The sequence below is a fragment of the Pongo abelii genome, chromosome 1, assembly GCF_028885655.2.
Source record: "Pongo abelii isolate AG06213 chromosome 1, NHGRI_mPonAbe1-v2.0_pri, whole genome shotgun sequence".
NCBI classification, from domain to species: Eukaryota; Metazoa; Chordata; class Mammalia; order Primates; family Hominidae; genus Pongo; species Pongo abelii.
Genome location: NC_071985.2, coordinates 170,996,448 through 171,009,895, shown reverse-complemented (window position 1 = coordinate 171,009,895; position 13,448 = coordinate 170,996,448). Strand labels below are relative to the sequence as shown.

General features: G+C 46.6%; 1 protein-coding gene across 7 annotated transcripts in view; it reads left to right on the top strand.

The window, feature by feature from the left end:
- The window catches only part of PATJ (PATJ crumbs cell polarity complex component), a 436,090-nt gene that overhangs the window by 407,459 nt on the left and 15,183 nt on the right, over nucleotides 1–13,448 (top strand). The gene's annotated exons all lie outside the window — the stretch shown is intronic.

Here is a 13,448-nt window from a genome sequence, read left to right as displayed (position 1 = left end):
AAAATCCTTTGTTTAGAAACTCTCCATCCAAGAATAGGGAGTGCCTGGATGTTGATGTCCTTCCAGACCATGGTTCTCCAAAGCTGGAGAAATCTGTGTCTGTGCCTCAGGTGCAGGGCCTCGCTCAGAGCAGATACCTCCTCAGTGCTGCTCACATGGAGTTGCTGAGCCATTCCAATCAAGCTGAAGGACATGAACTAATAGGGAACAGATCAGCACAGTTACCAATGTAGTCCAGAAAAATTCCAGTAGGGGAGGAAGATGGATGGCTTACCCAGGGTTGGAAATGGAAAAGGTGTGTCATTGAGGGTGCAGAGCAGGCGTGTCATGGCCTATGTGAGTATCACTAAAGGAATGATCTGCTATTAGGTCTTTACCTTAGTTGCATAATAAAATCACAGATTTTAATACCTGTTCCTGGGCCCCACCCCAGAGGTTCAGACTTAATTTTTCTGGGATATGGCATGGACATCAGATGATTTTAAAATTTCTCGTGTGATTCTAATATGCAGCCAGGGGTAAGAAAAGTAGTCTACAGGGTTTGCAAATAAAAAGCCAACTAATGCTTAGGCCAGGTGTGGTGGCTCACGCCTGTAATCCCAGCACTTTGGGAGGCCGAGGTGGGGGGATTGCTTCAGGTCAGGAGTTCAAGACCAGCCTGGCCAACGTGGTGAAACCCCCTCTCTACTGAAAATATAAAAATGAGCCAGGCATAGTAGCGCATGCCTGTAATCCCAGCTACTCAGGAGGCTGAGGCAGGAGAATTGCTTGAACTCGGGAGGCAGAGGTTGCAATGAGCTGAGATCGCGCCACTGCACTCCATCCTGGGTGACAGAGCGAGACTGTCTCAAAAAAAAAAAAAAAAAAAGCCAAATTAATGCCATGAAGAGAGTGATAAACTGCAGGAAAAGGACAAAGACCTAAGGTTTGAGAATTGAAATGAAGACCTAGCCCAGGTTAGGTAGCAGAGGTAGGCTGTAGTGTCAGGAAGTCTTGAGTTTGAATCCTTTTACTAAAGTCTAACCTTCTATTCCTCTAAAACAGGGACTGTGGAGCTCCTTTCTTAAAAAGGTTGCTCTGAGGATTAAATGAGGTGTGATGTAAAGTGTCTAATAAATACAATGTGTTGCAAATGGTAAATACTAAGTGGTATCTTATTACTTTCATTGTAATAACATAGGCTTGAAGATAGAGGATACTAAAATTCCTTTATAAAATCCTGGAAGTGGAGTGGTTTTCCAGGTGGCATTTGAGGTGTGTGCCACTAGGTGGTGATGTGGCTGGAAGAAGTCAGTTTGCCCTTTTCGAATTTTACTCCAAGTGCTTCACACTTCAGACCATTAGATTTTTTTGTTTGTTTTGTTTTTTTTGAGACAGAGTTTCGCTCTTGTTACCCAGACTGGAATGCAATGGTGCAATCTCTAGCTCACTGCAACCTCTGCCTCCTGGGTTTAAGTGATTCTCCTGCCTCGGCCTCCTGAGTAGCTGAGCTGGGATTACAGGCTTACGCTGCCACGCCCAGCTGATTTTGTACTTTTAGTAGAGATGGGGTTTCTCCATGTTGGTCAGGCTGGTCTTGAACTTCTGACCTCAAGTGATCCGCCCATCTCGGCCTCCCAAAGTGCTGGGATTACAGGTGTGAGCCACCACACCCAGCCTGATCATTAAATTTTTAAGACACATAAAAATCAATATATTCTGGTGTCACTAAAATCAGGGTCACTAGATTCTAGACAAAAACTTTAAGCAGCTGTGCTTTCTATTTCAGTAAGTTACACCAAAGGCCAGGCATGGGCTTTTTGTGTGTGTGTGTGTGTGTGTGTGTGTGTGTGTGTGTGTTTCTGTAATGTGTCCCCATCTTAAGATGCCAGCTTTCTCAGGGATCACCTTAACTTTACAGCCTTCCTGTTTGTTTTCAACATGTGTGCACCGTAGGTTGAGGGTCCAGCTGTGTGTAAGTGCTGAGGATTTTTATGTTTTGCGTGTGTGTGTGGTGTGTTGTTTTTTTGAGACGGGGTCTCACTCTGTCCCCCAGGCTGGAGTACAGTGGCAAAATCATGGCTCAGAGCAGCCTTGATCTGCCAGGCTCAAGCGATCCTCCAACCTCAGCCTCCCAAAGTGCTAGGATTATAGGCATGAGCCACCACACCCAGCCAGTGCTAAATTTCAGATTTGGTACTGAAAGGCTTGGGTCCTAATAAGTCTAAGGGCTAATCTTGTTCTTTTGCAGGAACCTTTAGGAAAGTTCTAAGCAAGGAGCTCAAGCTTTTATGCATTGTAATATCTTACTTATCTGGAAATTATTTTGACTTCTCAATTCTCCAAAACATAATACCTAAACCTGTTTTTAAAGAAAGATACTCAACCTAGGTCCATGCAGTAAAGACCTCTACTTTATTACTCATTTAGAAAGCTTAATAAATACACAATATTTCACTGTAGAACATATAGTTCTACTTAAGTTTAATGTTCCTTTTACCCTAAGTTATTAAATGCAACATGGAGGCAAAGCACAAGAGAGTACATGAGAATAAATATCTTCTTAAAGGAAAACAGTGGGGAAGGTGGCACAAATTAAGGAAATTCACATCAGAGGGAGAACCCTGTTGGAGAAACAGTGAGGGGGAAACCCATGGGCAGAAGGAAACATGGAATGAGTGAGTGCCGTTGGAGGGGGGAACATAGAATGAGGGGGGACAGCAGCCTGAGGGGGAAATGCCTCTGGAGGGGGGAACACAGAGTGAGGGGGCACAGCAGCCTGAGGGGGAAATGCCTCTGGAGGGGGGAACACAGAGTGAGGGGGGACAGAGGCCTGAGGGGGAAATGCCTCTGGAGGGGGGAACACAGAGTAGGGGGGGACAGAGGCCTGAGGGGGAAATGCCTCCAGAGGGGGGAACACAGAGTGAGGGGGGACAGCAGCCTGAGGTGGAAATGCCTCCGGAGGGGGGAACACAGAGTGAAGGGGGACAGAGGCCTGAGAGGGAAATGCCTCCGGAGGGGGGAACACAGAGTGACGGGGGACAGAGGCCTGAGGGGGAAATGCCTCTGAAGGGGGGAACACAGAATGAGGGGGGATAGCAGTTTGTAGGGGGAACACAGATTGAGAGAGAAGCAGGCTTGTCGGTTCTTCCACAGATGCAAACGTCTCTAACTGTTCCTTAGGCACAGAGGACAAGGCTGCGGCCTCCCCGTCCTCTGGAGGGAGGATTTCTTCCCGCTTTTTCTTCAGGCCAGTGGCCTCCCTCACCTCAGGTGGGGGGATCTCTTCCTTCTCTTCCTTCAGGTCCATAGTCTCCTCCTCAGGTGGGGGGATTTTCTCCACCTCTTCCTTCAGTTTCACTGTCTCCTCTTCCTCGGATGAGGAGATTTTCTCCACCTCTTTCTTCAGGTCTGTGGCCTCCCCCTCTTTGGGTTGGGAGAGTTCCTTCTCTTCCTTCAGACCAGGGGTCTCCTCCACCTCAGGTCAGCAATTACTAAATATTTGATAATAAGAGTTGGGGAGGATGAGGAGAAACCAAGTAGTTCATTAAATGCCTAGTGAGACTTTAAGTAAACACAACCATTTGGCGACTTAGGAAGTTCTACTAACTTTAATGGTGATGCAATACCCATCAATAGCAATTCCAGATCTAGTTACCTGCCCTTAAACAACCACTCAAGATGTCTACAGCAGCACTGTGCCTAACAAGAAGGAGCATAAGTTTTCTGTTTGTTTGTTTGTTTTAGACAGAGTCTCACTCTGTCACCCAGGTTGGAATGCAGTGGCGCAATCTCAATTCACTGCAACCTCCACCTCCTGGGTTCAAGCGATTCTCTTGCCTCAGCCTCCCTAATAGCTGGGATTACAGGTGTGTGCCACCACGCCCAGCTAATTTTTGTATTTTTAGTAGAGAGGGGTTTCACCACGTTGGCCAGGCTCATCACAAACTCCTGACCTCAGGCCTCAGCCTCCCAAAGTGCTGGGATTACAGGTGTGAGCCACTGCACCCAGCCAAGAAGGAGCATAAGTTTAAAGGACCTGCAGGCATAAATTTAACCCACCTCCCCCGTGTTGGAGGGCCAGGGCACCAGCCACATTTCCAGGCCTCTGGGTCTTGCAGGACATGTGAGCAAAGTTTGCTGATCTGAGTAATGCAAAATGCAAGACCACAGCTGCAGATCTTAGGATTGGAGCTGGTCCCACCCAGGTGAAAGGACTCCAAACACTACAGCTCTGAAGCACATTCAAGTTACAGAGACTTTAATGCCTATCGTCCAGTTAAGGACCTCAAAGTTCCTGTGCCTTCCCCAGAAGGAATCCCTTTCCTTCCCCTCTCCCCTCTCCCCTCTGACCTGCATGTGTTCATATCTGCCTCCCACACTCGATGACATTGGCTGCAAGCTCTCTGGAGGGCAGGGAACTTTTGCTCCCCCTGGGTTTCCTCTGCCCCCATCTCTATTCTCAGAACCGTTCGCAGAAGTTTACACCGAGGAGTGTAAGATTTACTTTTAAAAAAGAGCAAACTGGCCGGGAACGGAGGCTCACACCTGTAATCCCAGTACTTTGGGAGGCCGAGGCAGGCGGATCACCTGAGGTCAGGAGTTCAAGACCAGCCTGGCCAAGATGGTGAAACCCTGTCTCTACTAAAAATACAAAAATTAGCCGGGTGTGGTGGCGGGCGCCTGTAGTCCCAGCTACTTGGGTGGCTGAGGCAGAGAATTGCTTGAATCCGGGAGGCAGAGGTTGCAGTGAGCCGAGATTGCGCCACTGCACTCCAGCCTGGGTGACACAGCGAGACTCCATCTCAAAAAAAGAAAGAGCAAACTTCTCATTAGACTCTTCGCCTTCCCCAAAGCACACAAACATCTCCCAGCCTTACCTCCGTGTTGTTCAGTCAGTCCCTGATGTTGATGGTGGAAGAGCTCTTCAGTGGTGGGGCTGAACCAGCTCACAGACCATATCTCAAAGTTGAACTTATATGAACTCAAAGCTGAACACACCCTTTGGAGATCAGATTATCCCCTTTCACAAGTCAAAGCCCCAGGAAGGTTTAACTCTGCTGCCTATCAAGTTACTTGCCAATCACCTCTTAAGACAAGGGCTTGATGGGGATTTCTTAGAGTTTCCCTAAAGTCTAAAGTCATTCTTTTTTTTTTTTTTTTTTTTGAGACAGGGTCTCACTCTGTTGCCCAGCTGGAATCCAGTGGCACATTCATGGTGCGCTGTAGCCTCAACCTCCCAGGCTCGGGTGATCATCCCACTTCAGCCTCCCAAATAGCTGGGGCTACAGTCATGCACCACCACGCCCAGCTAATTTTTTTATTTTTTGTAGGGTCAGGGTCTCACCATGTTGCTCAGGGTGGTCTCGAACTCCTGGGCTCATGTGATCTGCCTGCCTGGGCCTCCCAAAGTGTTAGGATTACAGGCATGAGCCACCTTGCCCAACCTAAAGTCATTCTTAAGGTGACATATTTGTGCTCGCCTTGTCTTCCTGCAAAAGACCAAGCTGTCAGTGAAAGTCCTTCACGTTTCTTATTCAGCCCCTTGGATTCCACTTCTACAAAACAGGCAGAAGCCTGGACAACCCCAAGTGTCCTGGGTGGGTCTCTAAGATTCAGTATTATCAGTTTTTTTCATTTTGGGGTGAAGGAGTGAGCAAAATGACTTCAGGTTTTAGAGGGATGTGAGTTTTTCCATAAGACGATGCTACAGAAGTGTTTCTATACTTTGCAGCTAGACTTTTTAAAAATTGATTTTTGGCCGAGCGCGGTGGCTCACGCCTGTAATCTCAGCACTTTGGGAGGCCGAGGCAGGCGGATTACTTGAGGTCAGGAGTTTGAGACCAGCCTGGCCAACATGGTGAAACCCCGTCTCTACTAAAAATACAAAAATTAGCTGGGAGTGGTGGCACGAGCCTGTAATCCTAGCTACTGGGGAGGCTGAGGCACAAGAATCACTTGAACCTGCGAGGCAGAGGTTGCAGTGAGCCGAGGTCATGTCACTGCACTCCAGCCTGGGCAACAGAGCGAGACACCATCTCAAAAAAAACAAATTGATTTTTACCCAAATAAAACTATGACTTTGGTTTTACCATTTGTATGGTGGATTTCTTGGACTCTTGAAAGGATAATCTCTTTCTAAAAGGCAATGAGCTGGTCTCGGTGGTTCACGCCTGTATTCCCAGCTACTGAGAAGGCTGAAGTGGGAGGATCACTTGAGTCCAGGAGTTCAAGGCTGCAGTGAGCTATGATTGTACCACTGCACTCCACCCTGGGTGAGAGAGCAAGACCCCATCTCTAAAAATAAAATAAAAGGTAGACAGCTTTCTTCCTAGAAAGGTAGGAAGGTTTCTAGGAAGTGGGGGTGGGGTGGTGGGTGTGTTCTGCCTCCCACACCTCAGGCTGTCTCCTTGCAGTACCCTGGAGAGTGAAGTACCCACTGGTGCCAAGCACATGCCATCATGATGGTCTTCTCTATTTGCATCTTCTTGTCCCACTGTCCCTCTGCTCCTCCCCTTCCCATGCTCCAAAAATAGCCTATAAACTCTGTTGCCTCACACGAGGTGATTTGCCTCACACCACAGACAGTTAGGAGTACAAGATTCTAGATTTGGATTTAAATCCTGGCTTTACCCCTTACCACCTGTGTGACTTAACCTCCCTGCTTCAGGTTCCTCATCTGTAATATGGAAATAATAGCAGCACCTACCTCTGTAGGGACTCAGAAGGATGCTTAAAGAAATACATAATGCAGCACCACCACGGCTGAATGTAAAATGAGCATAGCCAGGCTCATTGGCTCATGCCTGTAATCCCAGCACTTTGGGAGGCCAAGATGGCCAGATCACTTGAGGCCAGGAGTTCAAGACCAGCCTGGGCAACATGGTAAAACCCCATCTGTACTAAAAATACAAAAATTAGCCAGGCATGGTGGCACGCCCCTGTAATCCCAGCTACTTGGGAGGCTGAGGCACAAGAATTGCTTGAACCTGGGAGGTGGAGGTTACAGTGAGGTGAGATTGTGCCACTGCACTCCAGCCTGGGCAACAGAGTGAGACTCTGTCTCAAAAATAAACAAATACGGTGACTCACGCCTGTATTTTGGGAGGCCAGCACTTTGGGAGGCCAAGGCGGGTGGATCACCTGAGGTCAGGAGTTTGAGAACAGGCTGGCCAACATGGTGAAACCCCATCTCTACTAAAAATACAAAAAATTAGCTGGGCATGGTGACACACACCTGTAATACCAGCTACTTGGGAGGCTGAGGCAAGAGAATTGCTTGAACCTGGGAGGCAGAGGTTGCAGTGAGCCGAGATTGTGCCATTGCACTGCAGCCTGGGCAACAGAGCAACACTCTGTCTCAAAACTAAATAATTAAATAAACAAATAAATAAAAATAAAATAAAATGAGCATAAAGTAAGTGCTCATTTTATATTCAGCCATGGTGATGCTGCATTATGTTGAATAAATGAGCGAGTAAAGGAAGGAGCAGGCTGCCGTCACATCTTGGCATTTGATGATACCTTAAAAAAAACACTATTTTAGTGACTTTCTTCCTCAGCCCCATATGGACAGTCTGTTTCATGGTCAGCTGACAACAGTACTCGTGTAACTTCCCACAAAGCATAGGACTCCCCTCCATTACATCCTGAATTGATTAATTTCAAGCCTCTATCTGAATGCTTGCTCCACTGAGGTGCTCATGTCCTAGCAAACTGTGCCATTCCATTCCATAACTGCCTTGTTACTTTTTTTTCTCCTTTAAGAACCCAACACCTATCTCCTTGCAACCTCCATCAGTCTCGCCCTGCTCTGTAGAAATTCAGAAAATTGAGTCCCATAATCCCTATTCCTTATGACAGTTTTAGATTTGTTCATTCACTCCACAATTATTAAGCAATTTTTATGTGCTAGACACATTCGCCTTGTGCTGAGGAGAAGCAGTCCTGATCCTCATGGATCCTGTGATTGGGTGGGAAATACAGTCAACATGCACATAGATACTAATCACCATAATTTGTGAGAAATACTTGGAGAGTGCTATGGAGAGGAAAACAGGAGAAATTAAACACGGATGGTCAAAGCAGGCTTGTAGAAGGGAAGTGACATTTAAGCTGATGCCAGGCACACTGGTTTGGGGGATGGGGGGAATTCCCCGCCTGCAGAGGGAACTGTGGAATGTGGGGTGGAGAGAGAGACGGGATTAGAGGAGTAGGCTATGGAGGAAACTTTATATGCATAATTAGAGAATCTGAATTTTATTCCAAGTCCAAAGGGAAAACACTACAAGGTTTTAAGCAGGGGAGTGCCGATACCCGTTTTATATTTGAAAAGGTAACTGGCTACTGTGTGGGAATGAGGTGAGACAAAGGTGAATGGGGATTCCAGCTAACAGGCACTTGATGATGAACTGAATTAGGATGGTCACCTGTAGATGGAAAGTAAACAGTTTTGAGAAGGATTTTGGAGGTAGAGTCCAGGGGACTTGATGGATTACCTACAGCAAGCAGGAGTGGAGGGATCAGATATTCAGAGAGCAATCAGCTATATGGCTGGCATCCTAGCATCCTTTCCAGTTAGACAGGCACCAGCCAGCACACCAGTATTTTCACTATTTCACCTAGTATATTTCTAACTTGGCATCTGGAGGTGCCATTTACTAAAATGAGGAAAACTAGAAGAAAAGTGAATTGAAGGAGATGAACTGTTAGATCAAAAGTTTGGATATTGTGTTAATTTTGATACATCTTTGAGATATTAAAATGCAGATGTCAACTTGGCAATTGGATATCACAGACTAAGCTGGGATTTTTTTTTTTTTTTTTTTTTAAGACAGAGTCTCACTCTGTCACCCAGGCTGAAGTGCCATGGCTTGATCTCGGCTCACTGCAACCTCTGCCTCCTGGGTTCAAGTGATTCTCTTGCCTCAGCCTCCCAAGTAGCTGGAATTACAGGTGCCCACCACCACGCCCAGCTAATTTTTGTATATTTAGCAGAGACCAGGTTTCACCATGTTGGCCAGGCTGGTCTTGAACTCTTTACCTCAGGTGATCCAGCCCGCTCTGCCTCCCAAAGTGCTGGGATTACAGGCATGAGCCACCACGCTGGCCTAAGCTGGGATTGTGAGCACGTTGGGATGTAAAGCTGTGGGAATGTACATGCTGTCACTTGAGCCTGAGTGTGCAGGTGGATAATGGGCCCAGGACTGCACGATGAGAGATGAATGGAAGAAGAGCAAAGAGATGGAGAAACAGGCCCCTGCAGAAGGAAAGCCAGAAGAGTGTGGGTCATGGAAGTTTGGGTGGGAGATGGGGATGGAAGCTGGAGTGGGGTAGGTTTATAAAGATGGTGGACTCCAAGAGTAGGGAGGATAAAAGAGTTCATAGACAAGTTAACCTTCCAGTACACTTGCTGTGGAAGAGAGCAGAAAGCTGGTGCTAAGAGGAGAGACTTTTTGGGGCAGGGAGAAATCTATCATTTCCCTCTTTAATCTTTCATCCTAAATATTTCCCAATTCATTCCGTCATTCTTCATACAGTGGTATTTCCAGAAGATTCTATAACTTGGACATAGCAATGTTTTCCCCAGAATAGGATGCTTCACCCAAAATGTGTTCTCATTCTTCATACAGTGGTATTTCCAGAAGATTCTGTAACTTGGACATAGCAGTGTTTTCCCCAGAATAGGATGCTTCACCCAAAATGTGTTCTGGGGCAGGCCTATTTTCTTTCTTTTTCTGCTCTACTTAACAGATGAAGCTTAATTTAGCAGTTTAGGCAGCTGTGCCCTCTGTTGGCCTTTTCTGAAATTGCAATCAAGTCGAGCTTTGCATTGCTGGCAAAGTTCCCTCTGTATTTGTGCAGTGAGAATTATAACCTAGAAGCAGAGGTAACCAAGGAGCTCTTGAGAAAGTATCTCTGGTAACTAGTTGAGGTGGAAGACAACTCCAGGATAAGGAGGCAAAACAGACTTTTATGATTCCCTTTTAATAGATGAGGAAGCTGAAACTCACATACGGCATTGATAAGTGGCTGAAACTGAACTCTGGAACTCCATCCTGAGTCCTGTTATGGACTCCCAGAGCTATACTATATTTCCTCTAAATGCTTTAGAAAGTTATTTGCAAAAATATATATATTATTAGCAGAATACAAATATAAAGTGCCATTATTCTACTATACCTTTGTTTTTGTGTGTGTTTGTGGGTTTCTTTAGTTATTTTTATTTTACTTTATTTTATTTTATTTTTGAGACAGAGTTTTACTCTGGAGTGCAGTGATACGATCTCTGCTCATTGCAACCTCTGCCTCCCAAGTAGCTGGGACTCCAGGCATATGCCACCACACCGGCTAATTTCTTTGTATTTTTAGTAGAGACAGAATTTTGCCATGTTACCAAGGCTGGTCTTGAACTCCTGAGCTCAAGTGATCCGCCCACCTCGGCTTCCAAAAGTGCTGGGATTACAGGTGCGAGCCACCGTGCACAGCCTATTCTACTATACCTTTGTTTAGGACTATCTAAGAGGCAAATCTCAGAGAGTCAGAGATATTCATCCATTCTTTCATTCACCAGTTATTTACTGAGCACCTGCTATGTGCTAGGCACTCTTCTATGTGATGGGGAATACAGGAGTGAACAAAGCAGACAAACTTCCTTCCCTTACATTCTAATATGAAGTGATAGACAATAAATAAGATAAACAAGGTAAGATGTATGCAGTTCATTAGATAGTGATGGTGGTAAGAAGGAAACAGGCCAGGTAGGGTGGCTCACGCCTGTAATCCTCCTTACTTTTGGAGCCAATGTGGGAGGATTACTTGAGCCCAGGAGTTTAAGACCAGCCTGAGCAACACAGTGAGACACTGTCGCTACAAAAAATAAAAAGTTAGCTGGGCATGGTGGTGCATGTCGGTAGTCCCAGCTACTTGGAGGATGAGGTGGGAGGATCTCTTGAGCCCAGGAGGTCAGTGCTGCAGTGAGCTGAGATCATACCACTGCACTCCAGCCTGGGTGACCCTGTCTCAAAAAATAAAGAAAAGCCAGGTGCAGTGGCTCATGCCTGTAATCTCAGCACTTTGGGAGGCCAAGGCGGGCAGATGACTTGAGGTCAGGAGTTTGAGACCAGCCTGCACAACATGGTAAAACCCGTCTCTGCTAAAAATACAAAAAAATTAGCCAGGCGTGATGGCATGCGCCTGTAATCCTAGCTACTTGGGACGCTAAGGCACGAGAATTGCTTGAACCCGGGAGGCAGAGGCTGCAGTGAGCCGAGATCGTGCCACTGCACTCCAGCCTGGGCGACAGAGTGAGACTCTGTCTCAAAAATAAATAAACAAATAAATAAATGGAAGAAATAAATATTTAGAAGGAACCAGGAAGCAGGGAAGGGGAACATGAAACATGGAGCTGGGATGTTGGTGTGGAAAGGTTAGTTAGAGTGGCCAGGGAAGGTGGCTCAAAGGCCTCAGAGTAGTGAAGAAGCCAACCACGCAGATGCCAAATACAGAACGTGCCAGGCAGAAGGCACAGCGGTTAAAGTGCTGAGGTGGGGATGCATCTGGCATGTGAGAGAAACTGAGGAGGCCGGCACAATGGGGCAGAGAGAATGCCAAGGAAAATATTAGGGGAGAGGCAGAGATGTCACAGGGCACATCACTGCAGATGACCCTAGAGGTTATAGGAAGGACTTCAGTGGTGGTCCAAGAGAGTCGGGTTTCCTTTGGACAGTTTTAAGCAAAAGATTGGAATAATCTGCTCCATTGTAACAGAAACATCCTAGCCGCTATGGATGGAGGGGCTGAAGCGAGAACACCAGTGAGAAGGCAAGAAATAATTTCACAGAAAAACGAATAGAATTTTACTGGCCGCAGTGGCTCACGCCTGTAATCCCTGCACTCTGGGAGGCCGAGGCAGGCAGATCACCTCAGGTCAGAAGTTCGAGGCCAGTCTAACCAACATGGAGAAACCCCATCTCTACTAAAATACAAAAAAATTAGCCGGGCGTGGTGGCGGGTACCTGTAATCCCAGCTACTCAAGAGGCTGAGGCAGGAGACTCGCTTGAACCCGGGAGGCGGAGTTTGCGGTGAGCCGAGATCACACCATTGCGCTCCAGCCTGGGCAACAAGAGCCAAACTCCATCTCAAAAAAATAAAAATAAAAATAAATAAATAAATTTTAAAAAAAGAAAAACCAATAGAATTTCATGAGGATGGAATGTGAGTTGTGAGAGACAGAGATAAGCCAATGATGACACCATCCTTGAAACTGGAAAAATCAAGCTGCAGTTACCCAAGATGAAGAAGGCTCCAGGAGCAAAGGTTGCAGGGAGCAAAGCCTCCGTTTTAGACATGTTAGCTTTGAGATTCCTGGAGACGTCCCACAGATGTCTATGGACCCAGTAACAACTGGATCCATATATCCAGTCACCCACTGGATATATGGATCTGGTGTTAGGTAAGCATTGGAGCTAGAGGTATAGATTCAGGGATTATCATCACTTAGATGGTGTTTACATTCATGAGATGGATGGGATGGGATATGGGATGGGATGGAATGGGAGACAATGGGATGGGATAATATGTTTAATGGAAAAGATAAGGAGCTCAAGGACTAAGCCCTGTGGCCCTCAGTTAGAGGTTTGAATGATAGAAGGAATATCCAGAAGTGGTGGAAAATAAACTAGTGAATTGTGGTGTCATGGAAGCCAAACGAAGAAATGAAGAAAATAGTTTAAGGCCGGGCACAGGAGCACATGCCTATAATCCCAACACTTTGGGATATCGAGGTGGGCGGATCACTTGAGCTCAGATGTTGGAGACCAGCCTGAGCAACATGGCAAAAACTCCCTCTCTACAAATACAAAAAAATTAGCCAGGGCTGGGCATGGTGGCTCACGCCTGTAATCCCAGCACTTTGGAAGGCCAAGGTGGGTGGATCACCTGAGGTCAGGAGTTCGAGACCAGCCTGGCCAACATGGTGAAACCCTGCCTCTACTAAAAATATAAAAATTAGGCCGGGCACAGTGGCTCACGCCTGTAATCCGAGCACTTTGGGAGGCTAAGGCAGGTGGATCACGAGGTCAAGAGATGGAGACCATCCTGGCCAACATGGTGAAACCCCATCTCTACTGAAAATACAAAAATTAGCTGGGCATAGTGGCACTCATTTATAGTCCCAGTTACTCGGGAGGCTGAGGCAGGAGAATCACTTGAACCCAGGAGGCAGAGGTTGTAGTGAGCCGAGATCGTGCCACTGCACTCCAGCCTGGTGACAGAGCAAGACTCCGACTCAAAAAAAAAAAAAAAAAGCCAAGCATGGTGGTGGGTGCCTGTAATCCCAGTTACTCAGGAGGCTCAGGCAGGAGAATCACTTGAACCCAGGAGGCAGAGTTTGCAGTGTGCTGAGATCGCACCATTGCACTCCAGCCTAGGTGACAAGAGTGAAACTGTCTCAAAAAAAAAAAAAAAT